Source organism: Larimichthys crocea, chromosome XVI (assembly GCF_000972845.2).
Source record: "Larimichthys crocea isolate SSNF chromosome XVI, L_crocea_2.0, whole genome shotgun sequence".
NCBI lineage: Eukaryota > Metazoa > Chordata > Actinopteri > Sciaenidae > Larimichthys > Larimichthys crocea.
The window spans coordinates 3018865-3041212 of NC_040026.1; the positions used below are offsets into that span (position 1 = coordinate 3018865).

At 40.3% G+C, this 22348-nt stretch overlaps 1 protein-coding gene across 4 annotated transcripts in view; it reads left to right on the forward strand.

The window, feature by feature from the left end:
* The window catches only part of myocd (myocardin), a 115079-nt gene that overhangs the window by 6338 nt on the left and 86393 nt on the right, over window positions 1–22348 (forward strand). For all 4 annotated transcript variants that reach the window (XM_027289345.1, XM_027289346.1, XM_027289347.1 and 1 more), the window contains one exon: window positions 9986–10043. The gene's annotated coding sequence lies outside the window, so the exon portion shown is untranslated. The remainder of the gene's footprint in view (window positions 1–9985; window positions 10044–22348) is intronic.

Below are 22348 nucleotides of genomic sequence, written 5' to 3' on the forward strand. Positions count from 1 at the left end.
GTGGAGTAATGCTGCTTTGAATATGCGCAGTAGATGACAGGGTCCTGTTTAGTTAAGGAAATAGATTGGGTGAGTCTGCAGAGTTTATATGAAAAGATCAATACAGTCATTTACCACCTGATCAGTCAGGTTAACTAAGAACAGACATTTGTGTCTGAAGACTTCATACGTTTGTGTATAAATCAAACTCAATTTTTGTTATCAAGATCCAGCCACTAATCATCACAGGACATAAAATACAAAGCTGACACACTGAAATGAAGCCCATGTAGCTGGTGAGCTGGGACAGAAAAATGGTTTGTGATGGTGAATCTGTCAACAGTTCGTATTCTTCAACTATTTGGAATATTTCAGTGATGTAACTGCAAAATGAAACCTTGTGATGTGACTTGAAGTCAGGACATCAAACCCCATTGTTGCTAACAATAACCACTCCGTGTTGTAATTGCTTCACTATAGTTTATGGTTTTTATATTTAGTGGTGTTCTACCTTTCATGCCCATAATTCAAAATTTACCACTGACAAAAGACATTCACATGAACTTATGTACATATGGCCATATCATATCATAGCCATAGTTGTATTTGCAAATTCAAATTCAACAAACGCTGGCCAGCTCCCATCCTTTGTACAATGTATGCCAAACACTCAACAGGTGTAGAAATACCACAAACAAAAAGTAATGTCTAGTGGGAATCAGTGCTAACATTAGCAAGCTATGCTAACTAGCTTTCACCTGGGAAGTGGTTTGCATCCATTCCATTAAAAGGCGCTTGATTGTGAAGCAGTGACAGGAAAGGCAATGTATTTGTCAGCGAGGTCTTATTATTCACAAAAAATAGGTTTATATAACAAAAAGGTTGTACGGTGGAACCAACTAAATACCCCTCGCCTCACGTTCTCCTTTCTAGCCTGTAGGAGAATATACGGTGCCTGCATCAGTCCCAAAAAAACAGAAAGGCCCTATCTCTATCTCTAGACATGAGAGGCCTATCTAAGATAATGAAAACATCTTATTTCCCTTGTTGATTATGTACTAAAGTTATGCATATTATATTGCATTTCTGATTTATCTTGTAAACAAATGCCTAATTGTCACACACTGGGCCTTGTCACTCGTATCTTAACCCTAATTTATAACTCTTAATCTGAATTTATGCTCCACTTTCTCACATACATAACCTGCCTGTTTTTCTGTTGCATTAGAGTAGAAACTCTTGGACCCGTATTATTAAACACACTATTATCCACGGGTGTCACAGTTGACCAGGGGACACAAATAACCCCACATAATTTCACTGATGCATGCACCTAGATGCTATTAAGTTGTGAAGTGTTTACACTGCATTTAATCCCCTCGAATGGATTTATCTTTTTAATCTAACAATATTTCTTTCTTTAAAATGTGCAGTGACTAGAATTAAACAGACGGTGAGGCCGCTCTGACACTGACTAAAAGCATATTTGGCATAATGATTAAATGGCTGTGACTTTGTCTTTTTCTCAACATGGGAGGAGATCGATACGATGATATTGGCTTTCCACTATAATGCGCTTGCACTTGTAATTGAAAGTGTTTAAAATTTGCCGTCATAGGAATGTGCCTGAGCATCTGGCCACAGTTAAATGGACTCCGCTCATGACTATTACATATGGAGCAAATATATACGTGTTTACAGTAGGATGCAGTGTTTATAGAATGGGTTTTAATTGGATAGTGAGTGAACCTGAGTTTAGACACTGATCTCACTAATCAGATTTAGAGTTTCTATGAAAAGACAGTGACAGACTATTATTTTCTATAACTTTTGTTATTTGTCTCCGACTTGGCAGAACACTGCTTACCGTGCCTGATTAGACTTTGGGTGTTGTAATGCAACCTTTCCTGAAGAATGTAATGATCTCACACGTCAAGCAGATGTTCTCAATCAATATTTGTTGATGTGAAAGCCCATTAGTTTGCTAATTACATTTGCATAAACATTTCACCATTTCATATTTACTATGCTAAATTGGTTTTCATACAGAGTTTACATACAGTGGCCCACAAGTGCTTACATATGTCTGGTGTAAATATGGTTCAGCCTGAGTAACAATGTATACACATGTATGCACAGCCAATCACATAGTGTGTGTATTCACGGCCACACACACACACACACACACACACACACACACACACACACCAAACAAAATATTAGCAGCATCTCGCACTAAACAGCTTGCATTCCCCAGCAGTGAGTGGCTCACAGTAAACAAACATTTATCTGCCTCTCTGGCAAACCAACAGTGTGATGGTGCTGTTTGTTTGGTGGACACCCTGGCCTGACATAAACAAGCTATTGAACTTTGCTTACTCAAATGGTATGATTTGGACATGTTAGAAGGGATTTTTGCAGCTCGTAGCCCGGTGCACACACAGTTTAGAACATCCAAATTGCTGAGGTTTGGCTGGTTGTCCTGGAGAGATGCAGATTATTGACTTATTGCTGAGTCTGGCAATAAAGGACCTGGTGAAATGAATGCACCCTTTGGAGGTGGAGGTCCTCAGGTTTTGATTTGCAGTGGAGTATAATTATTGATTGAATTTTCGCTAAATTAATTTGACCTATTTGTAGCCCTGCAGTCAAGAGACAGTAAGCATTGCAATGTCAGCTGATTTGTTAAAAATTTTTGACTTAGTATTGTACACCTGTAACGGTAGCCATCTTGGCAGTCCTGCCTTTAATCCTGCTCATCTAAAAATGGGCAAAGAGGTACATCGTTGGTGGAGCTGAGGCAAGCAGAATCAAGCCTGGTTGCTCAAATAAGCCATCTGTAACGGTATCTATCTGAGAATCAATGCAGCCACACATTCTGCATAACTTTAAGCCTTAATATCATTTGAACAGGTGAGTTCTATAAAAATAGACCAAAACTGTTTTTTGTACCAGGCTGTAAACATGTTTATTTCTGCTGTGAAGTTGGACATTTTAACATGGGGATTTATGGAGACTGACTCACTTCTGGAGCCAGCCTCAAGTGGACGTTTGAGGAACTGCAGTTTTGGCACCTTTGACTTTACAGCTACCAAGGTTGATGCTTCGACAAGAAGTGTCTGTGAGTGCGACTGGTCGGCTAGCCTACATATGGTACCCCTTAAGGTTCTTGTAGAGCGCTTTAACTCAATTCAGCATCAGTTTTTGTGCTAATATTTGTGGAAACGGTCTATTGGAAGTGGTTCAGTATGTGCAGTAAGCTCTCATTGCGCACAGAGCAGTTATTTTCATTATGCAGCCATGCTTGCAACTCTTTGAGGCAGTATTTATATACAGCAGTGCTTTTAGCTAAATGCTATCAATAAGCTAACATACTCACAACAGCAGCGTGTAGCATGCTAACATTTGCTGATTATACTAAAAAAAATAATATAAAAACTTTAGTTTTGCTATTTGGTCATGAATCTGATTTAGCTCAAAAACAAAAGTTTGTGTCAGGGAGATTCTTAGAGCATACCAGTCCCTCTATTTTTAGACCTTGATTTGGATAAGGAAAAAATGTTGTTTCTAATTTGAGACGCAAAGGTCCAGGCTACCTTACATTCCAGCAGGCTCAGCTGAGGCGTTTTTCTTCACAGCAGACATTTTAGCATGTCTTAGCAGGGAAAGCCCAGGTGCAATTTATAACATTAATTATTGATGGCTGCATTCCACTCAGGTGTGTCAGTTCCAGGGAGCTGATTTTGTGCATGCTGTTTCGCTGACATGTCCTCCTGGCATACTCGAGAGCCAACCTTAATGTTATTAGTTACACCTGTGCTTTTCCTGCTGTGACAAGAAGTTTGCTGCATATTTTGCAGCCTTTCTGTACGGCTGCAGCTATTAAAAAGGAACACACTGAACCAAAACAGAATGACTGGTGGTATTTAACTACAGTGCACCTCCCATGAATCCGAAGCATGCTGCAGTATTCCAATTGCTTCATATTATCGTTATATCATAACTGCATAGTTCTGCTGTTAAAATCAAATGACTGTAATGTGAAAGGCTGTTTGCTGTTTCAGCAAGTGAGTGGCATCTTGGTCAGAAGTTGGTGGACCAAACCTGAACTTGTTCACTAAGTTTGCCAAAAACCCGGCTCCAATTTAATGGTTGCACAGCAGGCATTTGAACATAGATCCTTCTGTTTATTGTGCTTGTTCACTGTCACTGTTACCGGAACACTTAATGTAACTGAGCCCTCGTTACTGTCATTTAGTCTACCTGTGTTTTTTGTGAAACAGTAGGGTAAACACAAGTGCTGTGTTTATTGCACTTTCCAGTGAACCAACATGTACATGTGTTTGACCTGAATGGAATGGAACCTTAATTAGTATCACTGGTAATGCCTGTGTTTACCTACTATTTCCTATCAAAATGGCTGCCGTGAAGAAGATCTATTAAGTAAGAATGTTTTTTGCAAAGGAAATCGCTGCATTAATGCAACTAATGCAGTGCATTAGCAACAACTTGTCAAGCTAATAGTATCTTGGTGCTGTGTCTGTTAGCTAGCTAACTTAGCTTTTTACAGTAAATATACAACTGAATTTCTACCCTCTTGTGCACATATAATATATTTTGTCACAAATAAATGTGATGGTACGTTTAAAGAATCAAAACAAAATGCTGTTAGCTAAAAATAGCACTATCCAACAGAAAACAAGCAATTACTTTGTCCAGAGACCCGAGAGATTTGTGACACAAGTGGTGTTTCTGCCATTATTCCAATGCTCTATAGGCTGAAGTGTGGAATGAGTCTCCTGAAGTCTGTTTTCACTTGTGTACACTGTTCATTTTTATATGTATAAGCCTTCATCATTCATCACGTAACACATACCTTTAGAGAGTTTGCAACATGTCATGCTGTCTTCTTGTAACTGGTTTATATTATTTGGGTTTTAATACGACAACAGCTCAGAGACAGACAGTGGTGCAGGTTTCTGGAAAGTCTGTTTAAAGTATAGAAAGTAAATTTAATCAATTCCATCTTGTGGCAAGGCTGTGAATCATGTGTTGCTCTTTCATACTTTACCAGACCTTATGAGTATATATTGCACAAATTATGTAGTTTTAGGTCTACACTGTTTTGTCACATCAGTGTACTGAATTAGTCCCCCAGTAGCCCATGATAAATAATGATCGATTCGTCTGTTTGCTGTATCATAAAGCTCCTCATTTGTCTTTCACCCTGTGCGTCCTCTCACCCTTGGTTGCGGGCTTTGGGAGCTGCGCTCGCCCTCGGATTAATGGCTGTTTTGGCAACATATGAGCTCATGGGTAATTGGCTGAGGTGATGTTTCCTGTTGAATGCTACCTGGATCTTTTGTGGTCGCCTTCATGGTTGGTCACTTCCCCTGCCACTAAGACTGGTAATTGAGCAGCACTTCAGTGACACTGGTTGTGAACCGTGATGAGGAAGTTATATGTTTCCTCAAAGTGTCATTGAAGAGAATGACAGTGAAGAATTGTTTTTGCCCTGAGGCATTGGGCCTTTTTTATGTGAGCTACTGTGATCACTTCACATTTTCCTACGAAAACACCAGCCTTGTTTTTAACTTAATTTTAAATTTTGTCTCTTAGTTCAAAATAAATGGCAGGCACCAACATATTGTTATCGCTCGGTATAAATATACACAGACTACACAAACATTCCAAAAACAGTTGGACAACTCCCCTTCTTTACTTACTGGGAATGATCGTAGTTCTTGGAATGCCTTTAGCCTTTATCTAACTTTTTAGTTCCTTCTTCAAATAGGTACTCTTCTGGCACAAGAGGAACCTTGAGCAAACTAAGACAGCACAGTCATCAGTATGGTCCAAACATGAGTCTGTGTCGAATGGTTACATGAGCCAATGTAGCACTGCCATTTTGAAAAACCAGTGTAAAATGTTAGCCATGTAGCTCATAAAGGTAGCCTTAAACACACTGTGGGGGATCAGTGAAGTCTTACTACTTTAGAAATTGTATATCATCCAGAAGTCACGTCAGAAAAGCACCTGAAGGTACAGTATGTAGTGGGCATTTCCTCTTAGCTAATCCACAGAACTTTTTGGTCTAAATAAAAATAAATAAATAAATAAATAAATAAATAAAACACCTATGCTGACACCTCTTCAGCCTCACTACCACTCTTTTCCAGAAATCCCTACAGCAGACATGTCAAACTCAAGGCCAGTGGCCCCAAGATAATTTCATATGTCTAATGACCCGCCGGTAAATCGCACTCCCACCGCTCATACTACAAATCCTACAATGCACTGCAACAGCTGCCACACAGGTCAGGATACTGTCATTGGTCAAGACCTGTGCACCACCCCTCCCCCTGCTGCTTCGGTTGTTTGACACACTAATCAGCGGTCAGCGGATGAATGCACAGCAACATTAAAGCCCCCCAGAAAATGTCCAAACCAAAAGTTGACTTTGAGAACAGGGACTTACTACTACTGACAAGGCACACAAGCTAACCGATATAGGAGGTAAACGTGTGTGCCTTGTTTGTGGAGATAATGTGTCCGTACTATTATGCACTAATGTCCCCCCTCCACCCTTGATGTAGTCGCAGTCTTCAGTTATGGCCCAATGGGTGATTTGAGTTTGACACCCCTGCCCTGCAGTTTCATGAAAATTTTCCGACATTGTCTGTCCCCATCTGTCCACCAGATGTCCTCAGAGTTTCCTGCCTGTTGCAAGTCACCTGATCTTGCTCCACCCTGCACACCTGTCCCACATTCCCTCATTAAGCCTCAATGCATAAATACCTTTCACCTGCACCAGAAGTTCTGCTTGTCAGTCTGTTTGGCTGCTTGAGCATCTTCTGCTTTCAAGATGTAAGCCTGTTAACCTTTACTAATCCAAGTCAGTTAATCACTTGCTCTACTTCATTGTTTGGATTTAGGTCCTCACGCTCACATTTTAAGCTGGAAGAAGTTAGTGAGTAGACCTTGAGTCAATGTTTTTGTCAGACTACTTTCTTCATGGTCAAGAACAAATCCACTCAAATACCAGGAAGTCTTAGGCTATTCCTCAGATGACATCTTTCTGAAATAACAGCAGTGTTTTTATTTAACCAGAAATGAATCAGCCCACTGTTTATCTCATATTCATGATAGCTCTGGTCTCGTGGTACAACATAGATCACATATCTCTGTGTCATTTTGCAACGGATTGGTGTTGGTCCTACAAATGTTAGCCATCACTTACTAAAGTTGGAAATAACATCTGTCCTCAGATACAGTCCTAAAATAGACTCTTTTATAAAACAACTGATTGTGACTGAAGGCCTAAAACTTGTTAGTGTCCCCTGGTATAGATCTTGCTCATCTTAGCTGTTTTTTAATATTCAAGAGTTCAGTGCTCACTTGGTGCATGGCCAGTTGCTTGGCTCACAGTATAAACCGCTTGGGGTGTTGTCAGGGGTCTCGTCTGTCTGGAATTGGTCGATTGGCTTAGCCTTGGATGTACTACTTGCAACATTCGACTTCATACTCAACACTGCAGACCTTTGGGTCTTCAGCAATAAAACCTGCCAAGTGTGAAGTTTATCAGATGAACGATTCTAAAGATATAAAAGGACAGTCATACAGACAGACACAGACTCCTTCTTTTGTAGCTAGATGATGTTGCTGCCTATTGGTCAAATAACACCAAATTTATCATGGTCACACTGACATATCAACATACTATGCCCACTAAATGTGGTTGTAATGCACAAAGCGTTCAGGAGATAGGACAGTTTTTGTAATATAAGCCTGAGCAAAGAGGGCCAGCTATAGCAAAACTGTATGGAATATCAAAAATACAAAAGAGTATATCTTTCTCACTTGGTCCAGAGACGTTCACCATCAAATTTGGTAATAATTACTCAAAATTTGTCGTTGGGCTAGCAAAACAACAGATGGTGAAATCGATCTAGACACAAATGGCCGTGGCTTATATGGATACATTGATGTGGATCCACAGAATCCAGGAAAATAAATTTGTTTCTGAGAATTACTGTTCAAAATAAGTTTGTTATTGTGCCACAATCTGTCCAAATTGCCCCCTTCGGTCCTCATACCTATCTGTCGATTTGGAAGAGAAAATTAAAGCACAGAGATTCTTTCCTTAACAGTATCCAAAAACAAAACACCATGAATTCCTCTGAGGTTAGATTGTCAGTAAGTGTGCATCATTATCATCCAAGTCTTTGCGAAACAGATCAATAGTTTATTGTCAATACATTTACTCAGCACACTGAGGAAGGGAGGAAAGGAATGATTACGTTTCTGTATCCACAAAAAAAAAAAAAAACACATCAGCATATGCAGATGAGAGACAGAACCCTAAATCCCTTGGGCAAAAGTACCAGAATAAGATTGTTCCGTTGTAATGGGAGACTTGTGATGTTTGGGTACACGATGTGCCTGTAATAACAAGCTAAGTGGCAAGAGGTCCTGTGTTCTCCAGTTTTGAATCCTCTCAGTGTAACTTCGCCTTAAGCAGCCTGCATACACAGATCAAAATAACAGGGCTGAAAAAGACCAAAGTAAAACTGTCAAGAATGGTCACTGGTGTGGATGACTGGACATGGACGAAGCTGTGAATTCTTCCACTGGGTTGCGGCCTCGTTGTTTATGTCCATCTCTCAAGGGGAAAAGGATGTGTGAGAATGCAAAAAGAACAGAATCAGTCCATGTCACTACTTTAAAAAAAAAAAAAAAAAATATTGATGATGAAGCTGAAGAATCATTTCCTTCTCACCCCGAAGGTTTGAGAAGATGCTTTCAGTCCTCTGTAGAGTTTAAAGAGATAATGCAAATGAGAGGTTACTGCTATTGTTGTTGTTGGCTGCTACTCCGAGCAAACTCCTCGATGCTGTCATTAGAGTAGCTGAGAAAAATGGCATGACTTCATGTCAGCGTCATTTCCTTGGAAAGGTTTTGTAGTTCTCTTATCACATGGGAAAGAATTATGTTTACGGGATCTATTAAACCACGCAGGCTAGCCTTGTTTCTTCAGTGACCCAGCAATTTAATGAAGCACCATACAACATGGAGTTCAGGTTATTACTGCTCTATTCAATCAGGGTGATTTGATATGAAAGCAGATGAAAAACACCAGATCTTAATTCATCTCAGTCTCTTGGCTTATTGGAAGATTCATATCTGCTGACCTCTGGTTCATTCTTCCAAGATACATAAAAGAACATGCACACTGCAGAGTGTGTGCAAGTGTCTTTAGTCTCTGTGTTTCTGCGTTTGCTTGTGCAAGATAGTAAAATCAGATGGCTTGCAAAGCCCTCTAGCAATTAAGATCGCACTGGGATTGGCAGAGCTGTTGGCGCTCTGTGGGATCCACATTAACTGTGTGAACATTCTTGTCGTGTTATTCTGGTGTATTTATTGGCTGCTTGATTACATGCGTGTTTACTTGGCAGTTTGTTTGCCCCGGCAGAGGGAGAAGGAGAACGCGTCCAAGCGTCGTGATCCGAGGGGATACTTGGAGCTTTCTGCGCTCGTGTTTCATCGATTTTGATGCGCTGTCAATCAAAAGGCAGAGACTAAACAGACAGAGGCCGTTCCCAAATCCCACTCACTCCACCACTTCTGACGGAGAACAGCGATGTCGATGATGAAAGATGAGGTTGGAGATGAAGTCGTTGCAGCTGACTGAGACTATACAGCATTTTTTTAAATGGTCATAGTTAGGTGGTGTTGTGCTGGACCACATTATACTGGAAGGTGTCAGATTTATTGTCCCCCTTGTACACATACATGAGAGGAGGCAGTCCAACACCATCACTATGACCTCAGTCCTATAACATCTAATTGCATTAACACCTCCATGACAGTGTCAACAAAAACTGAACATTATGGCAGCATCAAAGACTTTATGGCAGTCTGTGTGTATTGGAATACATTAGACTGTACAGGTGCACATAATAAAGTAGAGGAAGTGTATGATTATCACTGTATCTCTCTGTAACAGGTGGAGCACACCAGGCTGCAGCTTGAGACGGGAATGCCAAGTGACAGTCAGTGAACAGGTAGGACGTACATCAGTATATTTGTTTGTCACACATGAGAGTTATTAAAAAGATTTTAGTGCCAGTTGGAGCCACAACAAGGTTGTTTTATAGTATATTTGTGTTTTGTATGGTGGCCCTGAGAGCTCAAGGCACTAAAACCTAAGAAAACACATATGAATAAACAAGTAAGACAGAAAAGAAAACATCTTTGCAAATTTGATAACAGCATTTAGAAAGACTGAGAGAAAACATAACCAAATACAGACACGCTGGAACAAGAGGAACCGTTTCCATGAGACTGAAAAGTGACAAACATGTCTGAGACTGTTTCCATGGTTCGGGAAGCTTTTTGATGAAGTTGTCTGAGGCGTGAGCACATGGTACAACATATCGCCACACACCGTGGCCAACCAAACACAAGCACACTTTTATGGTAGATAGATGTCATTTAACAGCCATATTTCTGCTGTCACCTTTTTAAAAAAAAAAACAAAGAATTGTAAAATCCTGTCTTATACTGTGTGTGTGTGCACTGTATGTATTTCTCAAACTGGACCTCGTGGATCATATCTTATCGTTTTAACCCATACTAGTGCAGCCCCTTGATTTATTTACTTTTTTTCTCAGTGCTATTTTTGGTCGGAACATCTGTTAATTCTTTGATTTAGAACAACAATACATCATTTTTAAGATGGATGATGACTGGTCTGATTTATGACATCAGCACTGTGGAGGTTACCTATTCAATCAGCTTTCCTGCACAAACCTCAGTTATACAACAGCAGTTTGTATCTATGGAAATGTTGGATTTAAAGAGAGGAGTGCAGAGGTCACAGATGGGGCTCGGTGAAGACTCTGAGAAAGTCTACTAATAAAATTAGAATCCAATCAGACAGGCCTAATCCTGGACAGGTTACTTTAATGACTTAAGGACACTTTAAATGAAGTTTATTTGGCTTGTACAGCTTTTGCATTGTTCATCATGGTCTGCCAGGGGCAGGAAGTGGTCTGAGACAGATGTGACTGGCCGTTGGCTGTATGGTTGATGATTGATGGTTCTCTTTGTTCAGAAGTCAACATAAACCTTTAAATGTTTATGCAATAATTTTCTTGTTTACTACCAAGTTTAGTTTCTGAATAAATACATCATGAGTTGCCAAATCATTACTGATACATGGACAGCACCCATACATCCCATATGTATGACATGGAGCTGATAGATTGAATCAATCTGGGCCTGCTAGGCTAGCTGTGATGTTGTGTCTCTTATTTTAAACTTCCCAATAACCTCCAATAAGTCTCTATATGTTACTTTTATAAAGCTGCATTAACCTCAGCCTCGCTTTTAATGTGTTTTGGGGATAATCTTGCATTGATCACAGAATCACAACGACAAAACAAATCCAACATGGAACCAATAACACTAATGCAAACCATGCAGTCCAGTCAGAATATATTAGAGCACGGTAGCTAGTGTCTCATGTGGTGTTTGCGGCAGCGTGGCTCCTCATCAAAAAAATACTTTAGAAGCAGTAAGTTAAAAGTTTCTGTTAATGTTACCTTCTTCTAAAATGAGTAAGTAGAAGTTCAGTCAGATCTGGCTTGAGAGCAGCGCGTTTAAATTGAAGTCTGTTAAAAATAAAGAATTTGAAGAAAAACTTTCATGTTAACAACTTTGGATAGAAAAGCATTAAAGTCACATGGGATGAGAGAAAAACAGAGGCGGTTTAAAGAGCTATCAGCAAATGCCTGCATCACCCAGTATTGTTCTGTACTCACAGTGGGAGCATCAGCAAAGCCCGACCTCTGTGAGACGCACTGAGCACTCCTGCAACTCCAGTGAGCCTCCAGACAGTTTGAATGTATGCCAACATTAAAAGCAGAGGTGCACTGAACTTCACACACTGTAGCTAAATATGTAATATAGAAATGAATTGAACTTGCTGAAAGCTCCAGAACGCCGATTGACATCCTAACTCAAATGGAACTCAATGGAAATTTATGGTCAGTGATCACTGTACTGCAGGTACCAGAGCTCTTAGTTTTTACAGTCCCATGTGGAATACGGTAGTTTATATAAAAAAAAATCCCTGACACTCATAATGCCTCAGAATGATGATTTTATGGCTCGTCTGCAGATATTTAAACATTACAGGCCCTCATGAAAATGTACATTTTTCCACCCCATAAAAGTTCCCTCCCAAAATACCATAACACATATCAATCTGCTGGAGCTGTTTTACTTAGACTCTCAGTAGCAATTTAGCAGGCCTACTGTGTGTGTTACCTGCTCGATGGTGTGCCTTTTGTCTGTATGAGAAAGAGTTCATGGTTGTGACATTTATTACAGCCTGTCACAGGGAGGCTCGTGGGGCCTTTTTACTGTCAAGTCTCGGCAGCGTAGGGCTTATTTCCAAACGGCCTTGTGTGTCAGGAGACCTGCAACATCAAACTAGTGTCACTCAAACATCCCTCTGGTTTTTGTACATGTATTTTATGTTAGAGTTTTTTTTTTTTTTTTTTTAAATGTCCAATTCATATTCCTGGAAAGATGCCTCACAGATAAGCAGTACGTATGAGACACACACACACACACACACACACACACACACACACACGCGCACACGCACACGCACACGCACACGCACACGCACACACACGCACACGCTTCCTCTATGACCACCCAATCTTACCTCATCTTGTGGCACCTTGATGTTGTCAGCGTAAAGGCACTTTGGATTCCATGCCAGTGTTGTTTCATGACCTCAGAACAGTTAATGCCTTCTACCGACAGCAGATCACTCTTCTTTTACAACTTCCTGAAGGTCAAAGGTGAGCACAGAGGTCACGCTGCTCTTCCCAAAGCTTTACACCAAGCCGCACAGCGGGATTGTGAGAACGACATATTTTGAAAAAAACAACCAGTGCCCTGTCATGAGATCACAGCATCTCCGAACCTTAGAGAGGATTATCATCCAGTGATATCTTTGCTTTCTTTAATTCCTCTGCTCGGGGTGAATTGCTCGACCTATGATGAAGGGGACTTTGCTGTCAGTCATACCCATGTGAGCCGCGCTTTATGTCGGCGTGGTCTGAGGGAATGATGGGGGAATGAGTCAGAGGGATCAGAGAGATGATTTAAAACACTTTACCAATGTATTTTCTTGATAAAATGTGTCTGTATGGCTCCATATATGGAAGCTTTAACCACTCCTTTTACTTCCAAACTAAGTTATATCCATACATTAGAAACATTCTTTTCATACACCTCATTCATTAGTACTCAATGGAGAGTTTCAGCATTATTATGGGAAAGCGTATACACCCTTTACTTTAGGGATTCATGGCCAGGTATTCACTTTTGGGGGGCTTACGTTCATTTTGGGTTGGAGGAGTATTTTATAAGCCCATAAGTAGATAACAGTTGGGGCGAATGCAGAACCCAAAATCAGATGCAAGGTTGTTTTGCACATGCACGATAACAGAGCAACCCTCAGTGCCAGTGCCATCTTGGGTGAATCACAGGTTCAAGCCTGACTTTGTGACCCATGAATTATGTCAGAAACAAGACAAGATAAGTAGTCATAAACAAGCAAAGTAATGAAGTTCAGATGGTAGGATGGAGCCCGGCTTCTTGTACAGCCCTCTAGGCTGTGGGAAAAAACAGAGACGGGAGGCAGAGTGTAGAACAAAGTGTTTCGGTTTGATGCCCGTAAATTCCCCGTTTGAAAGAAAAAGTCGTGCAGAAGTTCAGCTTAGTCAGAGGGCGAGGCTGTGCGAGGAGGTGAATCACTGTACTGGCAGGTGATCATCAAACAGCTTTGGATTCCACTCAACATGCAACCAAAAAGTGTTTTTTGTCTGGTTCTGGATGTGGCGGGGGGGGGATAAAAAATTAATCTTTCAGGCAGAGTTTTAGTGCTTATGGCTACAGAGCCCCAGAGCCAAAACAAGGCCGAAAACATTATCAGTCAAAGATATAAATGAATGAACACTTTCTTTAACCTTCATTCAAAAAAAAGAGAACCTTTTACATGAATCACTTTAGTCAGTAAGAATAAGGTGACTAGATTTCTGAAATGAAAATCAATGCGGCAGTGAGAAATCATTAAATATTATCATTATGAAATTAAAAAACGGGTACTTTTTCATGTATCTTAACCAGCTTTTATTACACAAAAGGTGAGGGGCGCCATTAGGGGGTGAAAAGTTAGGACGATTCTGAGGGCCTGTGATTGATAGGGGCCCTGAAAAAAACATTTTAAATAGTCTATTTTTTAATTAACATATCATTTATAGATTTTAATCCATTTTTAATTTAGAATATTTTATTTATAATTAAAAAAACACTTTATCTGTATGCAGAATGTTTCCTGCATGTCTACACAGTGTTATATTATCACATATATATTATCTTATATATTATATATCTCCATTAATGCTTTTCTTTTCTTCACCCTTCTTTCTTCTCTCCTTAGCTTCACTCTGTTGTTTACTTTCCTTATTTCTGTCTTTCCACACTGTTCTGCTCTTTCCCTCTTCTCTCCTTCACTCTTTACTATCAGTCTCCTATACTTGCCTTCTCCCTAATCTACAGCAGAGCAACATAGAGATTATATTGTCATCTTATGGTCATCTAATATAACAAGTTACTCCTTTACTAACAACAGTGACATACAAAACAGTGACTCAGGGCATCAGCTAATCAGATGGTCTGCATTTAAAACTACATTGGTTACCCACACAGCACTGTCTGGTGCCAGCCCAACACAAAATACAGCCGTTAGCCTAACACACACACACACAGCTATCAACCATTGTCTTATTATTAATTCATTTATTATTTCTCTCAGGTCCCTATGCCTACAGGAAAATCACATTCTACCAAAGCAGTCTTCTACCTCCACCTCTTCCAAAACAGAGCCACATACAGTGACATCATCTGGTAATCTAATGTTAATGTTACAGCTTCACTGATTACAGATATGAAAACAGTGTCATAATGTTAACGTTCACTGACTTTTAGAATGTTATGTTAGGTCTTCAGTTCAGATAAACAACCATACTTATTTTAACGTTACATCACTTCACACAGTTCACGCAAAATAACGCGTACATTTTTCCCCCATTCAGTGTCAAAATCGGTGACATTTTTGGAGACAGCTTTAACCGGGGACAGGTTACCCAAAACGGGAACTGTCCCCAGAAATCAGAGACGTCTGGTCACTAACAGTGAGTTAGCAGCTAATGCTAATGCTGCATTATTGATTCAGAAAGAGCATATCAAAAACCTTTACTGTGTCATGCTTGACACACTGACACTGTGTTAATGTTAAGTTATTGACTGTAGATTAAAGAAAAGTTTCATATTTCTTTGATACTCCAGTTTGATTATTTTCAGATATTCTGTTGGATAATCTGTGACTGCTTTTACTTTTGTGACTTCATCCTCAGCAGTTAAAAGCTGAACAGAGACATCAGCTGTCTCATGCCGGCCTCTCAGGTGCAGACCATCAATGGCCACCCACGCTTTAGTGGAAATTGCTTTCATTTGGCCCAATATTAGAACATTGTAACACTCTAGACTTCAAATAAACTGTTTGTCGGCCCTGAAAACATGTGCATCGCACTAAAAGTCCAACCTGTGATGGTTTCTCCGTTATCTGCCTGCCAAAGCACTCTCATTGGTATTATCTAGGAATACACGCTGGGAATCTCTCCAGCTTGTGTTTTTCATTACTTTCAGCCAAGATAGCTGAGAGCAGCACAGGATCTGAGGTCCTGTCCCGTGACCCCTCCGAATAGCCGCCCCACCTAACCCCTGGTCTTGACCTGCACCCTAAAGTTCCCTGAAATGGCACAGACAAGATTAAAGGGGATTCCCTCTGTCAGCGACCTTCTGTTTCTGTTTTGTTGCTGTTTTGAGGATAATCTCCATTCATTTTTCAACTTTCCCCTTAAACATGACAGGCCCTAAAGTCCAGATAATGCATCTGAGAGGAGGACCGTGTCATAAAATGGACTATTTGGCACAAAATCTGTCAATTCCTCTGAGAGTTTTATTCTTGTGCGACTTGGGATGATCTTGAAGCATCAGTGGGTGAATCGCATGCCCACCCACGGAGGCCTTTCTTGTGGGGAAGAAGCCGGGAGCGTTGTCTCCTCTCTGGATCTCTGAGCTGTCCCCGTGTAAACAGCCTCCCTGCAGCGGGAGGAGGCACTCGCAGCAAACTGTATTACTCTGGCCGACAAAGCCATTCACTTCTGAAGAACGCAAATTTAGATTGTGAACGCTCCCCTTTGCTTTATCACGCTGGACAAACAGTGCTGAGTTATTGGGAGGATTATGAATAACTTTTTTCTACAGTGGAAAAAGGGAGATGTGGCCAAGACGGAGTCATCAGAGGTCCCTAAAATAGAGTGCAGTCTGAGAATGAAGCAGAGAAAGGTGAACGGCGCTGCTTGGTGTGCTTCAGTTAAGCCGATGTTGCTTCATTGTGGCCCCCCCCCCCCCCCCCCAAAAAAAAAAAAAAAAAAAAACTGATTCATGTCAGAGGAATCCTCACTTTTCTTTGGTGGATTCAGCCTGTTTGGCTTCTCAAAGATGCTTCAGCTTTGTAAGTTGCGAAGCATTACTGTTTTCTTTTAATAAATGGTCTTTTGCGTGCTGTTTAATGTAAATGTTTTTGTTGAAGCGTGCGTGTGTTTACCCTGGTGATATTAGCCTGCATGGCCCTTTTTGTTTTGAAGTCTCATTGGCTCTTCACTCCCGCTCTTTTAATGCGATTTGATTATTCCTCTTCTCACTGAGAGCATCAGAGGCAGGTCAACAACAAGCCAATCTCTACGAGCACGTGGCGAACCTGCGTGCGAGCACCGGCACAGGCAAACACACGAGACAAGTATGCACACATGGAAGCAGCATCCGTTCTCTTGTGTGTTTATTATTTGCTAAAGATAAATGAGCATTTGCATTAGCGATGTAAATAGAGATACTCTGGGATGGCTGTTTCATTTATTCTGCTCAAATCTCCACAGACAGTTGAGCACAGTTCCCATGACAGGGTCGCAACAGTGCGGTGGGCGGCTCCTGCCAGCCCCTTTATTTTATTTTAGACCAGAGACTCATGGGAAAGCTATTTCGAGACCTTTTCCTGTCGGCCTCAGAAAACAGTGCCTGTGGGTGGTTAACAGGTGCAATCAGGTCTAAGCAGGATTTTTTTTGGTTTTGGTTTTTACCCAACAGTTTAATGTATGCTTTTCATTTGTTTAGGTTCTGTTACAGCGTGTAGTAGAGGGGGTGGGGGTCCCGTGGTTTCCTCTATGGATGCATTAATCACACACAGCTTTAATATACGCCAGGGGACTTGTTCCAGCTGCAGGATATAGTCATTTAACATCAGCTGTACAATGAGATTTCCAGTTCCACTGTCTGAGATGGTGCCCTTTATAATCAGTAATAAAGGATGGCTTATTAATGGTCTATAAATGCTTTATAAAGTGTTATAAGCCCTTAGTGAGGCTTTGTTTTTGCTAATTTCATCAGTGAGGCTACTTCAGTGGACCGTTTGACCTTTTAACCTCTACAGAAGTGCAGACTGAATGATTAAAAATTGAGAAACCCATGGACATTTATTAATCCATAATTTACCATTCTAAATGTGTTGTTACCATTTTTTTCAAAAAAGTTATTAATATCTTGACTAATAATGCCATGAGCTACAACAAATGATGGTTTGGGTGCCTTATTAGATAGTGGATGTTTGATTTATAAACCTAGTGTGTATGGTTTACCACACTGCTACTCCAACAGAACTTAGATTTTTGTTTGCTGTATTAAAGCGAGATCAGTGAATGAGTGCACATAACTGCATATAAAAAGAGGAGAGGTCTTAAAGCGTCTTAACCTCCATCCTTTAGATTTACACAGTGTCTTCCTGTGACCTCCCCTCACTCCTCTTCATTTTTAGTGAAAAGAACAGAGGTCACCTCACCCTCTCAAATGAATGACAGTTTTAAAATGGTGAAAAACGGCCAGCGATGTTATGTAAAGTATGTACAGTCCAATGAAACTTCAATAACTACTGTTACTTCTTCTAAACCCGAGCCTCTCATGTTGAACAGGGTGTGTATGTGCGATCAGTCAAGCTGTCAATTCACTTCACTTCAATCATAAAAGATAAAACTTGTCAAAGACAGATTAAATACACGTGTACTGTACTTGCAAGCACACATTCCATCAACCTCCTACATACAGCTGACTGTTACATAATACCGTGTGCATGTTGTGTGACTGTTGAACAGACAGTTCACACACACGAGACATAAGACTGCAGATTAATACACAGTCATGTTGAAGTGTAGTGTGTGTAATAAATACAATACAGAAGACTGATATGAAATGACCAAAGGCTGAGCAGAAATAGTTTAATGTCTTTTACTTTAAGGTCATATGTAAGCTATATGAGATTTTGAATATTCCTACACTAAACAACTATTTGCTATGTATAGTGGAATAAAGGCATCCTGAGCAGAGGATGACGTCACACACACTGTCCAGCCGTCCCAAACAAATCAAACTTTTGCAACCTTCAGCATGTTGTACTTGTAGCTAGAGTTATCAGGACAGATAGAAAGCTAATAATTATGTGACATGCTCTGAGAAAAAGCTCCATGTCAAGCTGAATATGTTAATAAAATAACTTTACACTGTAAAAATAAATACTCCAACTAACAAATGATATACATTTTTAATTGTAGTGTTTAATGTATTGTGCCAATTGATGCACTCTATTGTGAGTTAGCTTGTGTTGTTATTGTGTGTCTATCACTGTTGTTGTATTTACTGTATTGTTACTGTTGCTGCACAGAAAAAAGCACTGACTGCCCAAAGCGAATTTCCCCAGTCTGAACTGAGATGCTGGTGCCACATTTAGCTGTTCTGAATGTTGAAAACACCTTTAAGTAAATACCACACTTTAAAACTACTGCATTACACGTAAAAGTCTGCAAGACAGCAAGCATTCATTATGTTCTGCATGGCTTAATCTGCTGATTACTTTCTCCATTAATTGATTGATTGATTGCCTTGTAAAAATTCTGAAAATGGTGAAAAACGAGAGCCCAAAGTGACACCTTCACAGTTCCAACTGCACAATTACTAAACATAAATAAACGAATACAGACTTTTATGATCACACAGCGGGGAAATTCACTTGTCACAGCAGCTCATACACACAAGATGGATCAGAAATTACTCATAAATCATAAATATATAGAATAAAGTCATGAAGTCATGCTGGTGTTAAAGAGTGAGCTGTTGGAATGAAGGACCTGCGGTAGAGCTCCTTCTTACACGGTGGGAGTAGCAGTCTGTTTAAATGCTGTTATGAATATAACTTAATAGAAAAGGAGCAAGTCTTCACACTGGTCAAGCTGGAACCATTAAATATCTGTCAGATAAGTTTGTTTGTTTTCATGCCACTCTCCACTTCTACTACACAAAATGAGTATCAGCACCTCAGATTTGTACTGAAGTCCAGTACTTGAGTTAATGTACTTAGTTATATTTTACCACTGGCGGGCACATCATAAACATAAAGGCAGTAAAGCTTGAATAGAACACAGTGGTGTGTGTGTGTGTGTGTGTGTGTGTGTGTGTGTGTGTGTGTGTGTGTGTGTGTGTGTGTGTGTGTGTGTGTGTGTGAGTGAGTGAGTGAGTGAGATGTAGGGACACACTGAAGTGAGGGTGGGCCTGCCAGTGAGAGAAGGAATGAGTGAGAGATTGAAAGGAGAGAGAGAGAGAGAGAGAGAGAGCCGTGTCTTTGGGAGCAGGACGACCCATGTGACTCGGCCTGCCCCTCTTTGTGTTTCCCACACAGTCTGACATGACCGGAGCTATATCCACACCATCACATTCACATTCACAAGGGCCTCCGTCTGCAAATTTCCCCTACTTATGATTCATAGCTCAGTGAAGGGCACCATGTTTGCTTATGGTACTGCCAGCTGCACATGGCATCACCAGGCTGCTCAAAATATTTCCGTCACTCCCTCCTTCCCTTCTACTCCAACTCACAGAGCATAGAAGAACCGATCGTGTAGATAACTTTCTCAGGATGATGAAGACGTTTTCATTTTTCATCAGATCTTCCATGTTTTAGGGTCACCAACATGCTCTCCATCATTTTGCCCATCGTACATGTTCGTGTTCTATATGTGCAGTCTGCACTGCTGTACGTGAGGGACTGTGGGAATTATCAGATAGTGTGGTCTCATTATGAAAAATTACCTATTCTAGATGTCGTTGCCATGGGAACAGGTGTACTTGGCAGGCGTTTTCAGTTTGTTTACAGGGCTGCACAAAAATAGGGAATGAAATCAGCCTTTAAATCAGCCTGTTAGTGTTTATCTGATGGAATGTTTCACTGTACATGATACACACATACTTGCATCAGTACAAATTGTTTTATTCATTAGCAGTTTTTGATTATGTTACGGACCCATCTACATTTTCGGACATATGACTTGCTTTCTAAAATTCTATCCCCACAAACTCAACTACACCCACCTACAAGAACTAAATGTAGGATAGCTGAATTGCTCTCTTGCGCTTCAGCTCGTAAACTTTGTCTTTACCCGCTGATATTTTCTCACGAGTGCCCCATCTGTACTGAGCATGTGCAACTCCCAGCAGAGATGAGGAAGAAGTGAGATGGTTCACTCCTCAGCTACTTCCATCATCAACTCCAGAGTAAAACAACATGTTTAATGCTCTTTTAGTGCAAGTGAGTTGACGGATTTATTAGCCCGACGTGACATTTTACTTGCCCCGGGCAATCAGGCAGTCTTTATTGTTGAGCACACAACAACGCTGTGTATAAAAATGACAAATCTGACTTCTGCTCTCACTCTAAGACATACAGTGTTGTCTGCTAAACCAGCAAAGAATCAACTTGATGTGTTTCATTGGCAAAATCGGCCATTGGAATTACCATTCCAAACATCTGTGGATATTTATGGCACCCACATTATTTCATCACAAACACACACACACACACACACACACACACACACACACACACACACACACACACATATTTTGGCGTCAACAGCCAAAGAACAGACAGTGAATCAATAATGCTTTTGTTTATATCAGTCGTGAAAACTGGATTTACAATAAAGGATAAAAGTGAAAGAACATAAACACAGTAAAAAAAAATCTAAAGTACAGAACAGCAAAAGCAGACTCTGTTAAAACTGTATTAAACTTTACCGCTATAAATAATGTGCGTGCCCCGTGAAACTGGCAAACAATCTGAAAAAACATGTTTCAAATAAGATTCTTGCCTCAGCGTATTGATTGCTCTACACCTGGTCTGCTAGTGTGCATCGTGTATACATCTGATCCCAGGTGTTTAGCACAGCACAGCTAAAGTCTTTTATGAAGCTGTTCCATCGTGCTCCAACCCAGCCAGCAGAAAAACATTCATTTGTTGTTAGTCATCTTTTTTTCATTACATTACATGTTGAGCAGCATGCCTCGACATCATAGCATATAGCATGATTTTGATTGTAAGCAGAATATAAAATACAGAAAATGGTGTGTTCCAGTGAGTTTTGATTCTGTGCTGTTGTAGGTAAAGTGTTAACCCCTTAAAAGCCTGGTCACAACACACCTTTGCAGAATATTTCACTCCATAGCTTTGGCGATGGTATGCTAATGGATAACTCACTAGTCAGGCGGGTTAGCACTAATGAGTCACAATAGTTCCCAGAGTTTCTTTCTATTTTTTTCAGAATTGTTAGTCTCTTGTTCACCGTCGTACAACTCTTTGTTCAGTAACAGGTCATTGATGAAGGAAGCTAAAGTGATCCAAGCTAACAAGCTTGCCAGTTGGCTGTGTTAGCTCATGTTCTTATCTCGGTCTCTAACGGGACAATAAATTCACACAGTTTATTCGAAACACTTATGTCTCGAAACATTTATGTATACCACTCCTGGCTCAGAACTGTCCACAGATCATGATGATTGATTGATGTTCAGAATTGGTCCAACCATGTTGAAGTGTTTCGGGGACCATTAAACTCGGCTTTGTCTATTTTTGTGGAAGTTTTTTAACCTTCTTTAACCTTTTTAGGCAAGATTAGAAATACAAGACATGTTCATTTACTCTGAGACATTTGAAGAATTTGCTTCAGTTGAGTGTCGCTTTGTGTTTACTGTTGTTTATTTGGACTGTTGGTCACTATGTGCTATTCTGACCTTCTGTAACTATGTGAGCTATGACTCTGATGTCAAACTGTTGCCTTCCATCAATATG